A 23,888-nucleotide genomic window follows, 5' to 3' on the forward strand; every position below is an offset into this window, starting at 1 on the left:
TATTATCAAAACACTTCGGGACTAAGGACCAAATCTGAATCCGTCTATATTTTGAGCACACAATTGGATTACGACTACTTCGTCCCAACCGAAACTTGGCTAAATGTAAATTTTTGTTTGTTGTAAGCTGTTGTGCGTTTTGCTTTGCACTCTATGAAGTTCGTTGATCCGTATCATCGATCTCTTTGCTTATTAATAAATCTATTGTCCTTAGAGTCTAAGCGAGTTCTGTTGTCGATGTGTTTTGTCTTCGATATTTGTGCGGGCTCAATAGATTGTCCGTATCTGCTCAATAAAATTAATTTTAATGTTCCTTCACGCATTTTGCGTTGAATTAATTGTTTTTTGTGGGTATTCCTAAAACTGTTTCTGAAATGAAGGTTCCTTTTCGAAGGAAGCCAGCTCAATTTAATGCTTATTCTTCTTCCTTAGTCTTTGATTTCTCTTACTCTAAGTTTACTTTTAAGAAGTTACTTATAAGACTCTTGTCATGAGGTCTTAATTTGTATCTACCTATGTAATAGTTTGTAAGCCTCTTGTTTGTTGCTTGAATAAATAAATATAAGATAAAGTTTTTCTGGGAATACTCGTCTATGGATCTTTGCGTATTAGCCACACGGAATACCGCAAGCGACATGGGCATAATAACCGGCTACACTAGTTCAGTTATGTTGTCGTCACTCTTCTATGCTGCCAAAATAAAAATAAATAATCGATTGATCAAAATCTCTTAAATAGAAAACGCCAAATAGAAAAAGAATTCAATAATTCTTGCACAAAAATTGATTTTTTTGCTACGACAGCGTCGGAAAATGTTGAAGGCGAGACGACTTTTCCATGAAATGCCAAACAGAAAAATGTGTGAAATGGCACGTGATTGATGGCGAGACAATTGGAATGACGACTAAACAACGATATTGAGAAATGGCTGGGCATGGAAAAATGTGCTGGAAATGAATGAAATCGCGAATGGGTAATTCCATGGTAATAGATGCAAGCCGAAATAGAAACTGCGATTTCAAGTATATCTGTAGATATGTATGATATGTGCGAAAGATATATAGACAGCATTACCCAGACGTCCTGCCAGATATAAACATCATTGCCCCAATAGTCAAAGTGCATCGAGGATTTAACGGGTAACGCACCGGAGGAAACTGCAGAACTTTTAAAAGGTACAAAAATTTGCACTAAGTGGCTATAAGGAATATAAGCAAAACTGAAATGAAAGAGTGCTTCGGAAATGAAAACCAAAACAAAGTTAGGATACGAGAGAAATAGTGTGGCAAATTTTGTTTGCAAATTCATTGTGGAATATTACATAAATATCGACTGAAACGACCAGAATTCCTACTTACGAAAAGGTGATCGGCTCTTTTAGTTATGAAATGTGGCAAGATTTTTTTATTGTTTTTTTTTTTTAATTTATTTTATTTTATAAAAGCCTAGAACACAATAAAATTATGGTATACACTTGAACTAACGCAGCGCTAGCTTCGGAGGCTTCAGGCTGGCATGTTGATTAGGGTGGGATCAAATGAGTCGAAGGAGGTCAGATTCTTTGAGGAAATGATATATTCTGCTGATCTTATTGTTCGTCGGTTTCTTTAACAATTCAAAAGGATTGGTATAGTTAAGTAATGCTGCCTATGGACTTCAAGATGCGGGCAGCAAACCAAGAGATGATTAATGCTGGGTGAAAAATTTAGAGACGAACAGCAATTAGATTCAGCGCCTTAGTGATATTTGTCTGGCCAAGTCGAAAGTTTATGAGATAAGGTGTATGGCATAAGATAGTTTGTCGGCATGGACGCAGTAAAGCAAAGCTTTGTTCGCGTAGGATTGATTGAAGAATAATGATGACCATACCTGCATTCGTTAGAAAAGTGGCAAAGCAGATGTGACTCGTCTGTTAACGCACGTTGGACCTATAGCCTTATCTCCAAAATTAGCCAATGGGTGATCAGAAGGCACGGATACTAATTTACCCGAATATTGAGGGGTCACGGATGTTTTTTGGAGTACTTCCATCGTGCTCACATGGAGGACACTCCGTTCAGTCCAAGCTGGAATAATGCAATAGAAAGCGCGGAGCACGTGTTCGTCTTCTGTGATCATTTCAACGAAGAACGCCGAACGCTTGAGTTATTCTTGGGCGAACAGCTGAGCCCAGACAGCTTAATCAATAACATTTGTGCATCAAATGACTGTTGGAACGCATTTAAAAGTTTTGCAAAGAGGATAATGCTGCACCTGCAACACGGGAGAGGTAGCGCAAAATGCAGAGAAAAAAAATCAGCCCTCTATAGGACGCGGACTGTCTACGAACTGACGAAAAATCACAGACGCTCGAGTATAATATTATCGCAACATCCTCCGATGTTCCTGTTTTGCTGCAGATGTAAAAGAAACCTCGATAGCGTATAACATCCCTACATACATGGTCTTTCCCATGTGAGAGTAACCTGAGAGCATGCCACACATACCACTGGTATGACGGAACAGAGAAATTAGAAAACGAGCCTATAGCAAGAAGCTGGCTACAAATAGGGTGGACCCAGACGTGTGGAATAGTATTGGTCCATTTAATGGACACGTTTTGGGACTTCCAGAAGTAATGCAAAGTAGTTTTGGGAAGGGGGTCTTTCCAGAAGAAGAGGAGGGATCGTTTTAGTGGTGGCTACACCATTCGACGCAGGTGACGACGGTCGCTTTAAGTGCGAAGGTGTTTTGAACTCTACCTCACCCACAAAAGAAAAGCTTGCGCATACCTGCAGCAACACTCAAAGAATAGTTTTCGTTTCTTTCATATTTAAAAGGCTGTTAATTGTCCAGATACCCTTAGCGGTCTTCTCAACAAATGTGTTTTATATGAGTGAATGTGATAAGATTGTTTATAAATATTTTATGTAACACATGGGCTGAAAAGTCCCGGGACTAACACATAGATGGCACAACTTTTATTGCGTTCACCTCTTTTTCAGTTAGTACTAACCTTAAAAAGATAGCTGTTAAAATTTCATGATATTCTTTCATTAGTTCGTGAGTTATTGTACTAGGAGTGATGCTACTTTTGTTAATTTCTCCAACAGAAACCACAGGAAAAAAAACAATGGTTTGCTGACTTGAAACGTCCAAATGAGGCAGTAATACAATAAAAGAAATATATTAAAAAAATCCACAAAATCGCTTTGAATAATCGAAAAGTGAAGTTGCGTGAGTTAGCTGACATTGTAAAGATACCATGGCTTTATATTGCTTGAGCATTTGACTATAAAAAAGCTCTGTTCAGCGAGGGTGCCGAGTTTGCTCTTAAAAATATACTCGCCGGTAGAAATATCGCTCGAATGAAGAGGTTATCACTGACACTGAGTAACTTTGAGGCAAAAGATAAATCGCTCTACAAACGGGGTATTGACATTAGAGTGGCGCTGGAATGATTGCGTTCTTCTTGATGGGAATAACGTTGATGAGCCAAGCTAAAGTCTTTGTTAGGCCCGGGACTTTTCAGCTCATGTGTTAGAGCAGCACATTCAAATATTTATGTTTACAGTTTGTTGAATTAAAAAACAAAACAAGTTTAAATTTTTTTATTAAAAAAAACGGCTATGTAATTTTAAAACTACGTCATTAGTCCATTTCATTTCTGTTGAATAAAGTAATAGCCCATATATATATATATATAACCCGTTTCTTAACAAAAGCCCACAAAGTCATTCAAAAGTGGATTTTTGAGGACTAAAATCTTCTTATATATAAAAATGAATGTTTGTCTGTATGTCATCGATGAACTCAAAAACTACTGGACCGATTATTATAAAAATTGGTATATACATGTATTTTTCCACGGAAAAGGTTTATAGAATATGGTCATTGATGCCACTCACCACCAGGTGCCGCTGCAGAGTAGCAACTTCTGCCCGTTCAACCGATTGTCATGAAAATCAGTATGACCATGTATTTTTACACAGAGGATACGCATATGACATGTTCATATGCGTGCTATATTATCAGCCAACAACATCGATGTCAATACCATCAATTTCACTATTCAGCATGGAATACCCAGTGAAACGACAATATATAAGTCCATCGATACTGAGAACATCGTGAATAAAGACGAGGTGGTCAACTATCCAACTGAATTCTTGAATTCGCTTGATTTGTCAGGCATGCCGCCGCACGTTCTTACATTGAAAATTGCCATACCCACCATTCTTCTTCGAAACATAAATCCACCACGACTTTGCAACGGAACCAGACTCTCAGTCAAGAAAATGATGAACAATTTTATCGAGGCAACAATTTTGACTGGAAAATTCAAAGGTGAAGCCGTACTGTTGTCACGTATCCCAATGATCCCTACAGATATGTCATTCAAACGTTTCCAGTTCCCGGTGCGATTTACTTTCGCAATGACTATTAACAAAGCACAAGGACCATCGTTACAAGTGTATGGATTAAATTTGGAGAATCCATGCTTCTCACATGGACAGCTCTATGGGGCTTGCTCACGTGTGGGACCGTCTAGGCACCAGATGGAGAAACAAGAAATATTGTGTATCCCACAGCACTTCAATGAAAATCGAATTGAAACTAAACTTTGTAATGTCGCAATGTTTTCGAAATAAACAAAATCAATAAAATGGTTTAGAATAAACTGAATATTTGTTTATTGATTTTTCTTTAAAGTGCGCGCCGGGTAAAGCTAGTATTCTATAAAAATATTTATGGGAAAATTTCAGTTGGGTAGGTCCGAAGACGCAAAAGCCGCCAATGTAAGCATTTACTCCTCATAGTAAGGAAATATAGAGACATTTATTTATTTCTTTACTATTCTAGAATTTATTATTCGAATGCTATATTTTGAGTATTAGAAAAATAAAAATATACTCAGGACTGGAATGTAAATGTTATATAGGAATCACTTCAAAGTATTTTCAGCCATAAGAATTTAGACTTCGAATATTCCAACATCGTGGAATTCACCTAATGAGAATTTGAACAGCGAAACAGTGCCAGTCAAGACGGGTGGCAGGTTAAGCCAATTAAGGCGGCACTTAGTTGTTGCCGTGGCAAATTAATCCAATTTAGGGAAGTGATTTGCGACAACTCAGAAAACTCTGTGCGATAATGCAAAGCTAAGAGAAAAAGTTGGGAAAGCAATACGGCTAAATTTCGCAGAAATTAAATACTTTGCTAAATTGTATGATTAAATAAATGAATGGCGTTTAATGGAAAATTATTTAGCTTTTCGATGGGGTAAACAGAACGCATTTAGTTCATGAATAAAGAAAAGACAAACGTAAGTGTGCGTAATACATATATGCGAATATGTGGATTAAGGGATTTTATTGAAGTTGAGTGCTGTCCATCGAATTGCATTTAAGTGATTAAATTTTTATGGAAGTTCGCAAATACATTTGGCATCAGGTCATATACATCAAAAATCAGGTTGTATATAAGAGAGTGTAGTGAAAGAGTACATGGAAGCAACTAAGGTGCATATTTGAGATGTATTGACCGACGAGAAAGTAATCACTCGGCCATTCAATATCACTGCAGCGCATAGAAGACTTTGTATAATTTCGCAATCGCCAATGAATAATTTAACAATTTCTGCGATAATTTAAAATCAATATATATATATATGTCCGAAAAAAATGGCAAACACAAGCGAAACGATTGCCTATTAATGATCCTCAATGAAAAAAATCAATGCAAATGAGTAGATACTGTAATACAAAAAAAAAATCGAACTAACAAACAAAAGAGAAGGTACATATTATCTCAGCTGAAGGTCAGCTTTTTTTAATTATTATTATTTATAATTTTTTTTTTTATTTTATTATTTTAATTTCATTATTATTATTATTATTTTTATTTTTTTAATTTAATTTATTTTTTATTTTATTATTTTAATTATTAGTTTTTTTTTTGTTCAAAAGTACAACTCAATGTCTAACAAAAACTTTATAAATCCAAATCTCAAACTTTATGCAAAAAGAAAAGAAAAATTCCACAAACTTTCCGTCACAATTCCACGCATTTTAATTAGAAGTTCCAGACAAATTTTTGGTACGCTGTTTTATAGCTTTTGAAATTTCAGTAAAAAGCGCAAGTTTCAAGTTGCTAAAAAATTCCGTTAACTTCTCATAAGTTTTCTCTCAAACGGTGTTTTGCATTCTCTCCAAAAAAAAAGGAAAAAGTGGTGCATTTGTTATGCCAATGATTTGATAACGCGGCTGCTTGTCGGAAAATAATCATTGCTTAGCTTTTGCTTTCACGGTTTTCTGCTTTTGATTTGTCATAGTTGAACAAAATCTTTTTTTCATTTTATAAAGCACTTAAAATATAAAAAGTAGATCGGTAAAAAATTTTTTTTGCACAAACAATGCCTGCTTTTCTTATCAAACAAAGATTTATTGTCAGTTAACCCATTTACAGTCGCAGTGCCTAAAAGTGCGAGTAGTTTTCTAAGCACATCTGCAGTGAATGATTATGAATAATAATGATAATATTAGTGCTTATTCACTACTCAGCTCGCTTGGTGGAGCTTTAGTGGGCAACAGTGAGATGAAGGCCGGTTTAAAGAGTATACGCACGGCATGGCGCTATTAGAGGCAGAATAGTGGAAAGAGAAAAGATAGAAAAGAGAGATTGACAAAAATAGTAAAACTGATATGTTTGCCTGTATGGCGCGTTTATTGACTCAGTCCAACAGTGCACTTTGGCAAATAGTTGATAAGCGTTTCCGTAGTGTAGTGGTTATCACGTGTGCTTCACACGCACAAGGTCCTCAGTTCGAACCTGGGCGGAAACAAATGAAAAGCGGTTTTTTTCGGCGAATACGCAGTTTTTTTTTAAGAAAAAAGTTTTTTTATACAGATTTTTCTATATTTACGCAGACTTAGCTTAACGTCACGTGCAAATTGATGAAAATTGCTCGCTAGTACCTGCATGTCGTCATACTGATTATGCTTTAAGACGCGATGATAAATTTTTTTTTTAAATGCAGAAATATTCAAAAAACGAAAAATTTTAATATATTTATTTTTGTTAAATAAATATTTACCTTTTTAAAAAATGCGCAAATGAATTCTGGCGAAAAACGTTTTGGGCAAACAAAGTTATTTATTGTAAGTAAAAATCATCATACAATACGTTTAATTAAACAATCACTTTGAATATTAGGAATTTCACAATAAACGAAAAAAGAAAAACGAAAAACGAAAACGCCAAATCGTAATTCCATTGACGAAAGCAGCGAAATTAATATTGGTAATATCTGAAAAAGCAACAACAACAAAAAAAAATATATAAAAAAAAATCGAAAACAGAAATGCACGTCGTAGCAGAAAATCCAAACAAGAGCGCAACTTTCCGTTTACACGCCATTAATTTCCATTGTTTTGTTTGCAATTCAATTTTTGTTTCTCCTCAACTCACTTTATTTCGACTTTTTGCTTTACTCGAATGCTGGGCACTCTGGTACGACGAAGTGAAGCGGAGCCATTCAATTACATGCCCCCACACCGCACATCCTACACAACTTCGTCTCCCGCCGCACCGATGAAAGCAAAACAAAACATGTAAGCAATATTAAGAGAAAAGCAAACACCAAAAAAGCCAAAATAATAATAAAATAAAAGCACGAAAAGTAGGAGTCAATCAACAAGAGATAAAACAAGTTCAGCAACTGCCACAAAAGTGCGGCATTTCTAGGTAGTAAAGGCAGGCAAAAGGTACTTCTCGATTTTACAACTGCACTGCAGCGATTTGTTTCGCTTTTGTGTTTTGGAATTAAATGAAGTGACGGAAGATTATGTGCAAACTAATGGCCACGAAATGCGAAAAATATATTGAAAAAAATCCTTAAAAAAGCAAACGCAGCTCGAAATTAATTATAAATTTTTGTTATTAAAATATCAACATTACTCAAGTCAATATTTCAGTGTATACCCGAAGTAGTTACGTGCTTGCATTAACTACTCCATAGCAGCAACATCAACGAAAACATAGCTCTGCTCACGCCCCTGCTCTTAACTTGAACAAATGAGTAGTAGAGCAGTTAGCGCAAAACACGAGATCAACTCTTTTACTCTGCTCCAAGCTACGTCTCGTTACTGCGAGTAGCTGAGAGCAAAACTCAAAACAAATTTTTTGTGAAATTTTGCGAAAGCAAAAAATGAAAACTACAAACCAACGGACCCATTTCAATCTACGCAACATTTATACATTTCACGTGGCTAAGATGTGATCCTTGGCTCCACTCCTCTTTTTATGTCTACACCCATTATTGAAATGCACTTCAATTGAATTAAAAGTCCAGTATACAACATTCCATTCCAAGCAAAATAATTATATTAGTATGGGGACTTGAAGCCTTCTGTACTGACGTCGCTTTCACACAAAAGTATCACCGTAATTGAAGACTTAACATTATAACCTCCTCGGTTCTCACCCTTATTTTCGGCATTTTTTCGCTTTACCAGCCCCCTGAACATTTGTAATATATTAGTGAAAGTGGTAGGTAAATTTTCGGAACAGCAGCTTTTTTTCCATGCTTTTAGAAAGCGACATCGAAAATATGTCCGATAATGAATACGATAGGGAAGAGTGGAATGGTAAAGATTTTGAAGAAGAAATCGCGACAAATTTTATAGACGAAAGAGAATCTCACATACCCGAAGTTCTGCCACTAACACAAGTCAAAAAGGGCTTTCAAAAAGATTTTCAAAATCCCAGTGTACTGACGAATCTGAATGTGATGTTGAGAATATACGCCGTTTAATTATTTTTGTGAATACTTTGACGATAGCTTCTGAGGCTTAGTTTCAGAAAAGAGCAATATGTGTGGTCTTCAAAACAATGACAGTTTTAACTCAACTCTTTCGGAGTACAAACAACTTGTAGGCGTTCATATTGGCGCAGGATAAATGAAACTTCCAAAAATACGTATCTAATACATAAGCGACCTCAAATAAAAGTCTCAGTTTCACAAACATTCCCAGGGACAGAATTTTCAATTTGAAAAATAACGCGCATTTTGTTGAAAATATGTCTGTTACTGAAGAGGAAAAATAGGCAAGCTCTAGAGAGTTCGTTCAGTACTACACGTTGTGTTGAGCATCGACGAGCAAATGATTCCATTTTCAGAAACAACGAGCTTGAAATAATATGTAAAATGTGAACCAAATCCAATAGGGTTAAACATTTTGTTTTTGCGTCGCCTGATGTTTTAATCCTGCCTTTTCTTTATATACCAAGGATATATTTGCTCTCGTTGATAGGCCATATAAACATTTAGAAACTGTCGTACAAACACTTGCTACACATCTTAGCGAAGGTAGCGAGTTATTCACCGACGGCTATTTTACCTTCTGGAGCGGAAAACTTATTCAGTTGCTAATGGCAAATCTGACTAACACTACTGGAAAAGTAATTGGCGAGTAGGCTAACTGTTTTTATCTTTTTATTCACTATGCGATAAGAAATGAAGTCCTTCTTAGGCGCTCAGGAATAACAATCGCGTATGCGGACGATATCGCAATAGTGGCAAGGAACGAAACCATTCACAACATTGAAAGTCATGCAAAAGCAGTAAGCCTTCGAATAAATGAAGGCTATACTAATTATCTGTAGGTCTTGCGTAGCGAAGAGAGACGAGATCCTGAAAGCATTCGAAATTGGGACATTGACTTTTGAGGGAGTTCAACACTTCAAATATTTGGGAGTGTTAATAAAAAATTATAACAGCGCAGTGGACAATGACAGGCAAAGACGAAAAGCAGCTTAAGAGTGTTCGAGCGATTAGTGCTTCGAATGGTACTTTGCCTCATACGCTGTAACGATGGAATGTACCGATTACCCTACAACGATGAGTTGCTCAACTTATGCCGGGGAGAAGATGCCGTTAAACACACATTAAATCCCAAAGGCAACATCCGATGAAGCGACGCTTGGAGTGTTCGAGAGAAAGATTCTGCGTAAGATTTTTGGACCATTGCACGTTGGCAACGGCGAATATCGCAGACGATGGAACGATGAGCTGTATGAGCTTTACGACGACATAGACATAGCGCAGCGAATAAAGATCCAGCGGCTACGTTGGCTGGGTCATGGCGTCCGAATGGACACAAACGCTCCGGCTTTGAAAGTATTCGATGCGGTACCAGCTGGTGGTAGCAGAGGAAGAGGAAGGCCTCCTCTGTGTTGGAAAGATCAGGTGGAGAAGGACTTGGCTTCACTTGGTGTGCCCAATTGACGCCGGTTAGCAGGAGAAAGAAACCACTGGCGCGCTTTGTTAAACTCGGCCAAAATCGCGTAAGCGGTTATAGCGCCAATTAAGAAGAAGAAGAAGAAATCCAAAAGGCTTCGATGGTTAGGACACACTGTGCACATAGAGGACAGCCGCCCTCAAACAACAACTCTCCTTTTTAACAAAAAACTCTCTAACAACCTGGGATGTCCAAAGTTATCCTGTCAAGCCAGTCATAACCGCCGCATTTTTTTATTTGACAGACTGCATTGCCTTTCACAATAGAGAATTTTTTGAGACACACTTTTCAAAGCCATATCATTTCTTAATTAGACTGTCGTTATCCAGCGAGATGGTCTGATCTGACAATCCCATACTACTTTACTTTCTATGGAGTTTTTTAAAGATGCAGATCTACATGAAGACCTGGCTCTTGGGAATAAAATGAGTCAAAAAATCTACAGTTTTGCTGTGGAAATTTCGACGAACTTAAGGGCCTCATGTAGAAGCCTCAAAAAATTGATTTTTTGTTTTTTCGATAATCTGAAAATATAGCATCTTAAGAATATACTGTGAAATGCCGAAATTCTCAATATTATAGCCTCTACAGCCCACTAACTAGGTAGAGAGCGGTCCGCGCGCTTCTGTATCTCAAACTTTAAACTCAATTATCTCGAAACGACTTTTTAAAAACTGCTCGTATCGTAACTCAGAAAGTTATAGACCGATTTGTTTGAAGTTTGGTGAGGCCTTTCTGTACATTACTACCAGAAGGATAAACCTAAAATTTCAGATATTTCGCGTTGATAAATTACTTTTTGGGGGTTAAAAATGTCAATAAAATAGCCCTAAATTCTGACATTTTTCAAAGGCTTATTTTATAATAAATTTTATACTTATTTTTTTATTTTATAGGTTCATCTTTTCCGTTAATATGTTATAAAAAAAACAATCTCATTTTTTTGTTTCAGATCGATAGATTAAGAGGAATAAATTGAGCAGTTTGGGACCTCGCGCCATAGGCAGCCGACAAGGAATGATCCTGAGCCGCCATTTGGAACAAAAATTAAAAAAATTTTTTTTGTACTCTCGTAAGGTTAAATAAAATGGAGTTAAGGCTTCAAAATAATATAATTATTTTATCACCTTGAAAAATATGTTTAAAAAAATGACCGATTTTGAGGCTTCGACATGAGGCTTGGTAACGAGGATGTGGCAACAAAATGGTGCGGAAGCGCTAGTTGGATTCTGGATGAATCACCACTCTAACCAACCAACCAACGTGAGGCTCCCCCACCTAATACAAATTGCCATAAAAAGTATCGAAACTCATCGTCAACTCTGCTCTCAGATATCCTTTTCGATATGTGAAAAAAAAAATTAAAATTTAATGAAAATTTGTTGAAACTTGTCAATGCTTGGCGATCTTATCATTATGCCATCCACTTTAATATACTTACTTGTGCAGCTTTTGTATAAAAGGATTGTTAATCTTTTCGTTTTCACAGCCTAATGAAAAAATGGAAATAAATGAAATGCCTATCATGGCGCGATTTAGCAGAAGTAGAGAGAAAATTAATGAAAATATGAGGATTAAACATGAACACTTTTTCAGCCACTAAGTTAAATCATGTAACAACGAAATGTTTAATTTTCGTACATAGTTTTGTCTCATCATGTTTTTTAGGCAACCAATTTTTTAGTACAATTTTAAAACCGTCATAAACCAAAGAAACGATAACCTACGTCAATCCTTGAGCGCATAATCTTTCGAAATGTGTTGGTCTAGACAATGAAAAACCAACTACCAGCGCTGAATGGGTTCATTGAAACTATTCTAAATAGCAAATTCAACGAATACTAAAAGCATAAATTAAGGCGCAAGAGTTGGTTAGCACAGGATTAGAGCGCAGCAGTGAATTGAAAAAACATAGTTAGGCATTTCAATTACAATTCAAAAAACAAAAGCAAGGATTGAATGAAAAATAATGGCAGCTTACCAGTGTCAAGCACCCCAAAGGCTGTTATTGAGTTGTGTGACAGGGTAATGCCACCATTAAGCACAGCGAGTGGCTGACGAGTGCAGGACATTCCGAATGATTAAGCTTTCAAATGAGCTGATTGATTTATTGCCGTGTGGGTTGCTATATTAATAGGACTATGAATAAGTTCGTGCGGTTTTACAACAGATGGCGTAACTTGATTATTATTCCATCGATCCACATTTCCAAACATTCATTGGAGAGCTACTGTCGTAAGGCACAAACGTCAGTATAAGTTTTTTATTTGAAGCGTAAACAACAATATTTTTACCACACTTGAAAATGTCGAATTTCGTGCCAAATAATGTGTTTTTGCGGGGAATTCTTCTTCATTATTTTAATATGAAGAAAAAAGCAGCCGAAAGTCATCGTATCTTGGTGGAAGTTTATGGTGAGCATGCTCTATCTGAGCGAACGTGCCAGAAGTGGTTTGCACGCTTTAAAAGTGGTGATTTTGGCTTGGAAGACGAAGAACGCGAGGGTGCGCCGCCAAAGTTCATGGATACCGAATTGGAGGAATTGCTCGATCAAGATCCGGCTCAAACGCAAGAAGAGGTTGCAAAAACTTTGGGAGTTGATCAATCAACCATTTCCAAACGTTTAAAAGCCATGGGAATGATCCGAAAGGTAGGCCATTGGGTGCCGTATGAATTGAAGCCAAGAGACGTTGAACGCCGTTTTATGGCATGCGAACAACTGCTTCAACGGCACAAAAGAAAGGGTTTTTTGCATCGAATTGTGACTGGCGATGAAAAGTGGGTCCATTACGACAATCCAAAACGTCGGGCAACGTATGGATACCCTGGCCATGCTTCAACATCGACGTCGGCGCAGAATATTCATGGCCTGAAGGTTATGCTGTGTATCTGGTGGGACCAGCTGGGTGTTGTGTATTATGAGCTACTGAAACCGAATGAAACGATTACGGGGGATGTCTACCGACGACAATTGATGCGTTTGAGCCGAGCACTGCGAGAAAAACGGCCGCAATACGCCGATAGACACGACAAAGTTATTTTGCAACATGACAATGCTCGGCCACATGTTGCACAAGTGGTCAAAACATACTTAGAAACGCTCAAATGGGATGTCCTACCCCACCCGCCGTATAGTCCAGACCTTGCGCCATCCGATTACTATCTCTTCCGATCGATGCAACATGGCCTGGCTGACCAGCACTTCCGTAATTACGATGAAGTCAAAAAATGGATCGATTCGTGGATTGCGGCAAAACCGACCGAATTTTTCACAAAGGGAATCCGTGAATTGCCAGAAAGATGGGAAAAAGTAGTAGTAAGCGATGGACAATATTTTGAATATTAAATTTGTAACCATTTTACGTCAATAAAGTTTCAAATTTCGAAAAAACCGCACGAACTTATTCATAGTCCTATTATTATTTTAATTTTTTGGTAAAGCTAAATCCAGCCGTTTTATTTTCATTCTTAATTCATCAAATTAATTTTATTTTTATTTTTTGATAAACTTTTGTTACGAATCGTTGAAGCTGAAAACGTTCAAGAGCATTTGTTATCAATTGTTTCCAAACAATAAATTGCACGAATGTGAAATTACTTTTAGACTGGGCTGCCACTGGGCGTAGCAGTAGCACACACACACACACGCATGTGGGTGAAGAAATTGAACTTATGAACTTTCAACAACTTTCTGGTTCCTTTATAACTGGTTCCACAATAAAATTGTCAATCCTACGCGCACTTGACCGGTGACGGACCTTTTGCATTGGCATAAAGAATGAGACGTGAACTTGTCCATGTAGATGGCCATATGTAGATATGTATAATGTATATGTAAATGTGCATGCACTTATATGAACTTCAATGAACTCAGTAAGTATTATTTTATTGTATTTGTTCAAATATGGAGGCAAATATGCTTAGCGATAGCGGAAAGAAGTGAAGATGTTCGACTATTTTCGTTACATGATTGGAATTCCACGCCTACGTAGGAAGGTGAAGCAACTTAAGTTGACTTAGCACTTTTTGCCATTCAGGCACTGAACTGCTTGCTTGTCTCGAAAAACTAATTCAATTAATCATTTAGGGCTGTAGCTTGAGCAACTATCCCAATAAAAGCTCAATAAAATACTACTAAATTTCGGTATCATCAATTGCAATTTATTGATCTTAACCAACACCTCTTAAAGCGAAATAACTTCTTTTGTCAAAAGTCAACAGTGTACACCAAAGAAAAACAAAAACAACCAAAAACAAATAGTGTTTTAATTTACTTTTAATGTGTCAAAGTTCGTGTAATTGTGAAATTCGTAGAATCTTGTTTCTGGAGCAATTTTGATGTATGTCATAGCTGTAGGCGACGTCTTCCTTACGCTCAACCTTGTGGTGGAATCGTTTATACCCACCCCACCACACTTCGAGTCTGTTTTATAAGTTTTTTTTCCGGCTCCTGATGAGTTTGTTAACTGCCTCATTGCATATGGCCAAAGTAGCTACTCTACGGCTCAGGGCTATGAGGGCTGAATATTCGCCTTGGATATGTTGTGTCGGGTGTTTTTGTAAGAGCTTGAGAACTTAAAATGATAATACAAAGCAGAAATATTGGTGGAACGCATTCTTTATTATAACCTGGTATTTATTTTTATTTTTATATATTTTTCATTATAAGTCCATCGCAGCTAAAACTGACGTGGTTCATTTGATCCGTAAAATTTTTGACTATTTTTCCCTATAAATCTGGCCGTATGGCGTCAATGGTGGCTTAAATATTGCAATAAATCGGCTGTTAAGCGCGCTGTGTGGCCAGTTGCATCGTGTTTTGGAGCCAAATGTAGCCGACATTAAGCTGATTAATTTTTGGAAACAACAATTCAGTCAGCCTGGCTCGAGAGAAACCGCCATTCACCAAAAACGTAGCTGCAGTTTCATTTCGACCGTAAGGCGTCCAAAAAGACCGTAAATGCCGCCAGCGTGTAAACCACAAGTAAACTGGACGAATTGGTCTAGGAGCTTCGCGAACCGATTATTTTTTTTTTTGAAAATATGTACTATCTAAATAATTACAATGTGTATAGATTCTCATTTTCTGAAGTACATTTCGGGTTTTCTAAAGTACCATTGAGTACTCTGAAATACATTTTATGCTTTCTGAAGTACAATTGACTATTCTGGAAAAACATTTTACGTTTTCTTAAATACAATTGACTATTCTGAAATATATTTTACTCTTTTTGAAAAACATTTGACTATTCTGAAATACATTTTACCCTTTCTGAAGTAAAATAGACTATTCTGAAATACATTTTACGGTTTCTGAAAAACAATTGACTTTTATGAAATCCACTTGACGCTTTCTGAAGAATAATTATCTACTCTGTAATACATTTTACGCTTTCTGAAGTACAATTGACTATTCTGGAAAAATATTTTACGTTTTCTTAAATACAATTGACTATTCTGAAATACATTTTACTCTTTCTGAGGTGCAATAGATTATTCCGAAATAAATTTTACGGTTTCTGAAAAACAATTGACTATTCTAAAATCCATTTTACGGTTCCTTATGTACAACTGACAATTTATTCTAAAGTACATTTTACAGTTGCAGAAGTAGAATTCGCTCTTCTGATATACATTTTACGCTTTCTGAATATATAATACTCTTGAAAAAGGAGTAGAAATTATATTTTCGGATTTCTGTTTAAATTTTCAAAATATTGTATTTCATATATGAATATTTTGGTATTTAATATTCAATACTTTGTTCACATTTGACATGAAATGGGAAATAAAAACGTTTTCTGGAATGCGCGAATGGGAGCACAAAATGTCATAATCTGCCTAGTTGCCATATGGCTACTTAAAAGGGACGATGGAACTACTTTCTTCATTGTCATTTGGCTAATATAAACGTCCTCCCATCACCTGCATAAGGCAAGCGCTTTTATCTATGCCTAAAAAAACGAAATGCATTATTTCTTTAGGAAAAACACACAGTGAGATTCTCGAAACACTTTTGCCTATATAATTTTAAACAAAATGTTTGTAAAAGTTGTATCTTTTGTTTTCAGTTATATATTTCAATACCTAGGCCAAGCTATAGTTAAAACGGTATGACGTGCGCCCCCCTTCGGTGTCCATAATAGCCTGACAACGGCTTGAACAACTTTCGCTTAGTTGTTTAGCTTACTCCGGAGAAAGATCCCTGCAAATTGTTTTTAACGTCGTGGCAAGTTGGTTTGTTATTATGATATTTTCCCCCTGAATTTTAGTTTTCATTCAACTTTTTCAATCAAGCTGTTGCATGCCAATTTCTGCTTTCCAAGGTAAGCAAAGTCCACTCCAGTGTTTTGTATCATTGTCTTCTGGAATAATTCAACTCATTGCGGTAAATTTATTCGATCAATTACTTTGCGTTGAGTTTGAAAACAGTCAAAGTACCAAATCATTTTCCAAAACAGAATGGCATGGTCCTTGAACAGATGTTTAATAGCCCGATGAACAAATGTTGTGCCTTTCTTCCAGGAATTCCAAACAGCAAAAGATGGTTCGTCTGTCAACATATCCAATCTACTCGGCTACAGCGGCCGTCGATGTACCTAACCTTGGTTCAATCACGATTCAAATTTTCGTTTGCCCACACTAATCGCTTTTGAATATGTTTCAGTAAAAACAGATTTTTGAAGAGTGTGAGAAATCGGATGCCCGACTCTTTCGATATTCGTCTACAATCAAAGGGAAAAATCTCTGCTTTTTGATGACAGCATTTGGTTTGCTTGCCTTAGGCTTAGGGCAGGTTTTTTTAGTGCAGATATTTAATGGCTTTGTCATCGCTCTTTGAGACTACTTTAGTAAAAGCTCTTAGTGATTATGGTTTAAATATATTATGCACATTTATTTTAAGAAAACACTTTATGTAGGCATCGTGTCCGAGAAGTAAGTGTTCAAAAATGATTTAGCTTAGACTATATATACTCGTATTTTCATGCGTTAAAAAATGTATTTAAAAAATGGTGATGAGTGGTGAAATGGTTAGTCAAATCCCTACCACAATTTGTCGACCGACGAAAGAAATCATCCCACTTGCTTGTACCTCTTTACAGTTCATTAGCATATTTCGTAGATTAAATTTAACCACCAAAAGCCATTAGAAGAGCGTTGCAGTGTTCAAAGTGAATAGCCGAATGGTCTAAAATATAAGAAACTTGTATTCATTTTCAAAAAATCTTTTGAGAAGTTGCGGCGGCTTTGAGAGCTTTTCTGAAGAAAAATGAAGCACTTTGTAATTTATGCCTGAAATATTATTTAAATGTAGAAGATTATAATTTTCAGCCTAGAAATATCATTTCCAAAAGTTTGGCGGTCTTTAGAAATAAAACAAAAACGATCATATTTCCTTTACAACAAATATTCGACAAAATGTCTTTTTATTTGCCGTTCTTGCGTTGGATTGAGGTGCAAGAAGATAGCAGCCACATTCGTAAAACCAGCCGCGTCTGCCAGTCATACGAAGTCCTTCCGAGAAAAAGGGACAGTTTAAAAACATTTTGGTTTACTTAGTCTCTCACACTTCCAACTACACCTCGCACAAAGTGTTATTTCTCTTGTGACTTTTTGCGGTCATTTCAAGTACAAAATAAATAAAGGCACAGTGACCCCATCCCATTATTAGTTTTGCATTACCCAGAATGCGCTTGTGTTTATATTTCATTAAATGTGAGTTTCCTATTGTCGATTTAATATCTTTTATGAAAAGTTTTCATTTGATTTTGTTTTTGTTGGAAATTAAACTGGATGTTAAAATTGTTGCAAATGCAGAAGTAAAAACAAAACTTTCGGAATGAAATTAAGAGCAAAAAGGTTAATAGCCGTTTTGTCAAGTAAATATTGCGAATATATCTTTTATTTGCTTTGTACCCTTTATTTAATTACTACACAATCGAATAGCATTTTTGGTCAAATATGTCTTTCTGCATTATCATAAAAAAAGGACGAATTATTACGCTCAGATTGCTCGCGTGTAATGTTAATTGCATGAATTTAGGCGCTCAAGCTTAATACGCTCTTGCAATGCATAGGGTGGAATGACAATGCATGAAGGGATATTTTGGGAAAAAGGTCATGATAAGATCCTTGTGCAGAGAAATAATTCATTTCAATTTAATTTGTAATTCTTTTTTTCACACATTTGCATACACATTTTTTGATTTGAGTTCTACATATAAATCAATCAGCGTCAAAAGAAAGTGGGCACTACATATTGATCAATTTTGACTATTTATTTTTTAGTTCAATTGTTTTTTTTTTATGAAACTATAGTTTATACTACAACTTTATACAAAATTTAGAATAACTCTTCGAATTTTCATCACAATTTTACACTTTTTAATCAGAATTTCTGGAAAAATTTCGAGTATGCAGTTTCATAGACCGTTCAATTCTTTTAACAAAACGCCCCAAAAATTATGTTGATTTTTGACAATCTTTCCTGTCGACGGTGTTGGATGTCTTCCTCCATATAAAATATTCCGAGCATTTGTTGTAAAAAAAAAATAAATGTCAAAACTCGTCCATATGTGGAGTACACTTTGTTTTGAAGCTGACAGTATATCAAAAAATCCGAGATACGAATTGTTTTTGTTTCTTTAATTATAGAGAAGTTTTTGAAAAATTGTGCGAAAATTTTCAAAATTTCGTGATTTATACCTTCTTTGGGAAAATAATGGGAAAAATTTAAAAATTCCGTGATTTATTGTGCCGCCTTAATTTCTTATACATTTTTTTTTCAAATTTTAGTAATAATATTTCCATTATATATAAATATATTTTTGATAGAAACATGATTATTAGCCATTATGTGGAATTGTAATTTGCCCAAAAAAAAATTTCAAGCAAAAAAAAAAATTTCAATTTATTGTTGTTTTAAAAACTTCTTCTTTTAATTCCAAATTGCAATAAAAAAAGTACGAGTAGCATAATACACATAGCGGAAGTGAAACTCTCAAGGCAGACAAAGAAAGAGGGAGAGACCCGAGAGAGAATGAGAGAGAGAGAGAGAAGGAATATATATCTAAATAAAATCACTATTTGCAGAGAATACAAATAGACAAAATTTATAAAAAACGGAGAAGGGTCGACCGGTGTAGGTAAACGACAGACACAAACCGTCGCAACAACGTGCACTACTCCAAGCGTTTATCACCCGCACAAACGCAACGATTCCAGGACCGCAGCAACGGCACAAGTTACCGGAAGGCAATACCAATAAATCCGACGCCAGAATGGATAGCACTTTATAGTACGCACAAGCACTAGCCAGGAAAGGGAAATAAACGCCAAAAAGTAGGCACCAAAAAAACCGCCAAAAGAATTGGGACCAAAAAACGCCCCAAGCAGTAGGCACTAAAAAATATAACGCTAAAAAGTAGGCAGCAAAAATATATTTCCTACAAATTTGCACCAATAAACAAGCGCCAAAAACTAGGCAGTGTTATTTCTCACTAGAAATTAGCAACCACGAGGAAAAACTCAGGAAATAGCCCAAAGTGTATCTAAGATATAGTTATATAAGGTATAGCTCTCTCTCTCCTTTTCCTCTACGTTATATCTTTTTTCTCTCTCGCGGCACGAAAATGCCCAAAACGTTGCATGGCCTTGAAATTTTACTCTGCATTCCCGCTTGTCCATCGACGCCTAAGAAGTTTCACTTCAGAATAAGTCTCTAGCTGCCGTAAAAAAGGAATTATGAATTTCTGAAAATTAGTATCGCAGCTGAAAGTCGCAAAAATCTCAAAAAGCTAAGAGAATATTTTCAAAAATTAGACTTTGTTAAAATTATTTTTGCAAATAATTTTTGTTTAAAAATTCTTCCTTTTAGTTTTAAACGAAATAAAGAAGTTGTAAAGCTGCCGCAGAAAAGGAATTAGGAATTTCTAAAAATGTGTATCACAGCTAAAAATCGCAAAATACTCAAAGACTAAAAGAGAATTTTTTGGACAAAAATAGAATTCGCCGAAAAAATGTCTGGAAATTGTTTCGTTTTAAAACCTCCTTTTTGGAGTTCCTAATTAAAATAAAAAAACAGGTTCTCGTTGCTGTAAAAAGGTATTATGAATTTCTGAAAATTAGTAGTTCAGCTAAAAATCGCAAAATTCTCAAAGTGTTAAAGGGAATATTTTCTAAAAGATTTTCTAAAAGACAGAAAAAAAAAGAAAAAATACGCTCAGACTGTTGTTTAATGCAGAAAAAAATAGTCAAATCAAAAAACAAAATTCTATCTTCTTTCGTTCTAGTCGTAACTTTATTGTTCGATACAGAATCCATAAAGAAATGAATCAAATTACAAAAGAAAAAAGTTTGCGCATATTTATGCATATCTGTTTTTTCGAACAAAATTTTAAGCCAGCCAAAACAGTGTCGGTAAATTTTTGTTAAAATCTCTAGGATATGTTAAAGAATTTTCCATTTAAGCACAAATTTTTCATCACCTATTCTTAAACATGAACTGCGTAAATTGAGATCAAAAGACGCTGCAACTTGTACTTGTCCGATTACACTCTGCAACACAAAAGCATATCTGCACTGAAAACCATCAACATTTTATCTAAGCGACACCTAAAACTCCCTGAGCAGGTTTGAATTTCCTCGCAATGATAATTGCCTGTCGTAAGAGGCGACTAAAATTCACACCTCAGCCTTTTAGTTGTGTGGATGAATTGAATGCTACTCCGGTGAGCGAAACAGGTACTGACACGGCTTGGTGACGATGGGAACACTGTCGCCCTTGGAGAGTGAATTTTTTTAAGGAGGTTGGGCTCAGAGAAATACTCAAAATCCATGAGCGAGGCACAATGGATATTTCATAATCTTAATATGATAATTTTCACAATAATAAGGCCAGCACCTAAAACAAGTTCCTCAACGCGCTTTGCGAATTCAGCTCGTATAATAAAGATTTATCCGATTCGATTCATGCCAAGCAGAAATTGTCAGAAAAATTTGTCGAATAGTGTTACGCATTCTTGCAATCATCTATCAAATTTAATCACTTTAATTATCAAATTAAAAAAACAAGTGTGCAGAAAGGCGCCTTGCATCTATAAAATAACAACACGTCGCCTTCCAGAGTTATTCTGCTCAGATTCTCATTAACGCAAAACTGTCAAATCCAATTAACAGTGAAGGTCTTTTCTCCAGCCGATATTGAAAAAAAAATATTTTTCTATTGCCTAAAGGCAAATTTTGTTGAGCGCAAAACTGGTACTTGCACGCGAAATTGTTTTTTTTTCTTTGCTGTTTTTTTTTTGTTTTTAATTTACTCAACCTAACCATTTAACGTTTAACTACAAGCCCAGTTGGCTAAATACTCCAGGCAAAAGTCCCAATAGCAATGCAAATATTTGCTTAGAGTGCGTCAAAGAAAAGTGGAAAGGTAAGTAGATCAAAGGTCACGACTCATAATAATTAATTATGTTGTACTGCCATGAAATTGTTGTATGTTCCATGTACTCCTTGCCGCCTTCGACATCGATTCATCATCTGTAATTCGCAGTACGCACAGGCGAAAAACACAGCTCAATTCACGCACATAGAAACCCAAGTTTTCTAGGCAATAACAAACGCATATGAACCTATGTATGTGAATATGTAAGTATGTAAGTTATATACTGAAAATAATAAATAATACGAGAAATGATAAGCACACGCAATTAGACTCAAACGCACATACATATTTAGTGATACGCTCATACTATGGCATACTCGTACAAACGCATACTCCACTTGAATGTGGCTAACCCATTAAATATTATAATTTTGCCTAACAGTAATTCAGTGGGAATGTGAATTTGATAAAATCTCCAAAAATAGGCGTTCAACGCCAATTGGCACACATTTATGACATTTCTGTTCAGTAAGGTTTGGCAAGTCAGCATGAATCGTTTAATGCCATAAAAACACTTCCAAATTGTGGAAATTTACTTAGAAAAAAAAAAGCATAAAATAAATCAGTTCATAGAGCAAAGTGTTGAAAAAGCCGCCGAAATGTCAATTTGTCGCCGTTCTCAACTTGTTGACCTTTGAATTTTATGTAAGGATCTTGGCTTGGGCGCCTATAAAATACAGCTCGTGCGAGAATTGAAGCTAAATGGCCACCGCTTGCGTCACATTTTTGCTGAGTAGGCTCATTTAGATTTATTGGAAAAAGTTGTCACAAATTGGACTGATCGAAGGGACCCTGTAATTCGCAGCCGCGGCGGGCTTAGGCCGGATATCATATTCAAGAAATAAATGCCGTGCAATTATCTATCAGATTGTAATAAATAAAATCATTCTAGCCTTATTTCTGTTTGTAATATCATTTTAAGTTCTCAAGTTCTTCAACAAATACCCATCGAATGAAAATTTCTAATTTAAAGGCATATTTAAAAGCTAGTTAGAGCCAATTTCCGCGAAACCTTCTCACCCTGAGTGGAAAGTCATGCGTGTCGAGTTTGGAGGTAGAAAGTGTAGAGAAGTCAACAGGGTAGGCATCCATGCACGTTCAGCGAAATCAAGGTGTTTTTTCGACATTTCATTTTCGTCGTATTCACGTTTTCGTGAAGTTAAAGAAGTTTTCAGCACTTCATACACTCGAATTAATTTCGCTACAAAAGTGCAAACCCGAAAAACATGAAAAATTCTGAGTAAAAAGCTCGAAATTTTGCTGAAAATTTGATGCATTTTTCAATGTTCTATAAAGTTTAAACTTAAATAATCCTGCTTTTGCTGTATATTTTGAGACAAAATTAACAAGAAAAAACTGACGTGACTGATATGTTAGCTCCTCGAACTAGGTAAGCAAATAAGTAATCAAGATCTCTCATAGCGCATAAAACTCATACTTTGTAAGTCCCCTATCATCCGCAATGCCTGATCAAATAAAAGACGCAGAAGCTGGGGAAATTATACTGAAGCTTCAAATATTGGTGAACCGCTGCTTGAGACGCATTCTACGTATCTGCTGGCCAGACAACTGGATATCTAACACCGAATTGCATCGACGATGTCATCAAAAACCAATCGCAACTGAAATAAGAGAACGTAAATGGAGATGGCTTGGCCATACCCTACGGAAAGATGGCACTGAATTCAGCAGACAAACGCTGGACTGGAACCCCCAAGGACAGCGCAGAAGGGGCAGACCTAGGGGCTCTTGGCGTCGTTGCATCGAAGAGAAATACAAAGCAGCAAGGACCTGGCAGCAAGTGAAAAATATTTCGCACAAAATGGAAAAATTTTACTTTGGCTCTATGCTCCGCAACGGAGACGAAGGAATGGTGATGATGATGATGACGAGAAGCTGAGAGGCTGAACATTTGTAAAACTTTGACGACAAATATCGGCGCTCTTGCTAGGTAGGAAGGTAGGTAGGGTGTCGTAATGTTTTATAAACAAGCAAAGCTTCATTAGATTTAGATGCCCTATATCCGCTACATCTCCTTCTGGTCAAGTCTTTACACATACATAAAAGGGGTCTGATTGGTTCCTCTTCTGCCGTGTTAAAAAAGCTTCTACAAAAATCGCCACCTTCTGGCGCGGTAACCTATTAAACCATGAACAGTTAATATA

General features: G+C 36.2%; 1 non-coding gene across 1 annotated transcript; it reads left to right on the forward strand.

Annotated features, from left to right (window-relative positions):
• Positions 1 to 6,750: 6,750 nt before the first annotated feature.
• Trnav-cac (transfer RNA valine (anticodon CAC)) lies at positions 6,751 to 6,823 on the forward strand. The gene has a single exon. It is a non-coding gene; the product is annotated as a tRNA-Val (tRNA).
• The last annotated feature ends 17,065 nt before the right edge of the window (positions 6,824 to 23,888 follow it).

Source organism: Anastrepha ludens, chromosome 3 (assembly GCF_028408465.1).
Source record: "Anastrepha ludens isolate Willacy chromosome 3, idAnaLude1.1, whole genome shotgun sequence".
NCBI lineage: Eukaryota > Metazoa > Arthropoda > Insecta > Diptera > Tephritidae > Anastrepha > Anastrepha ludens.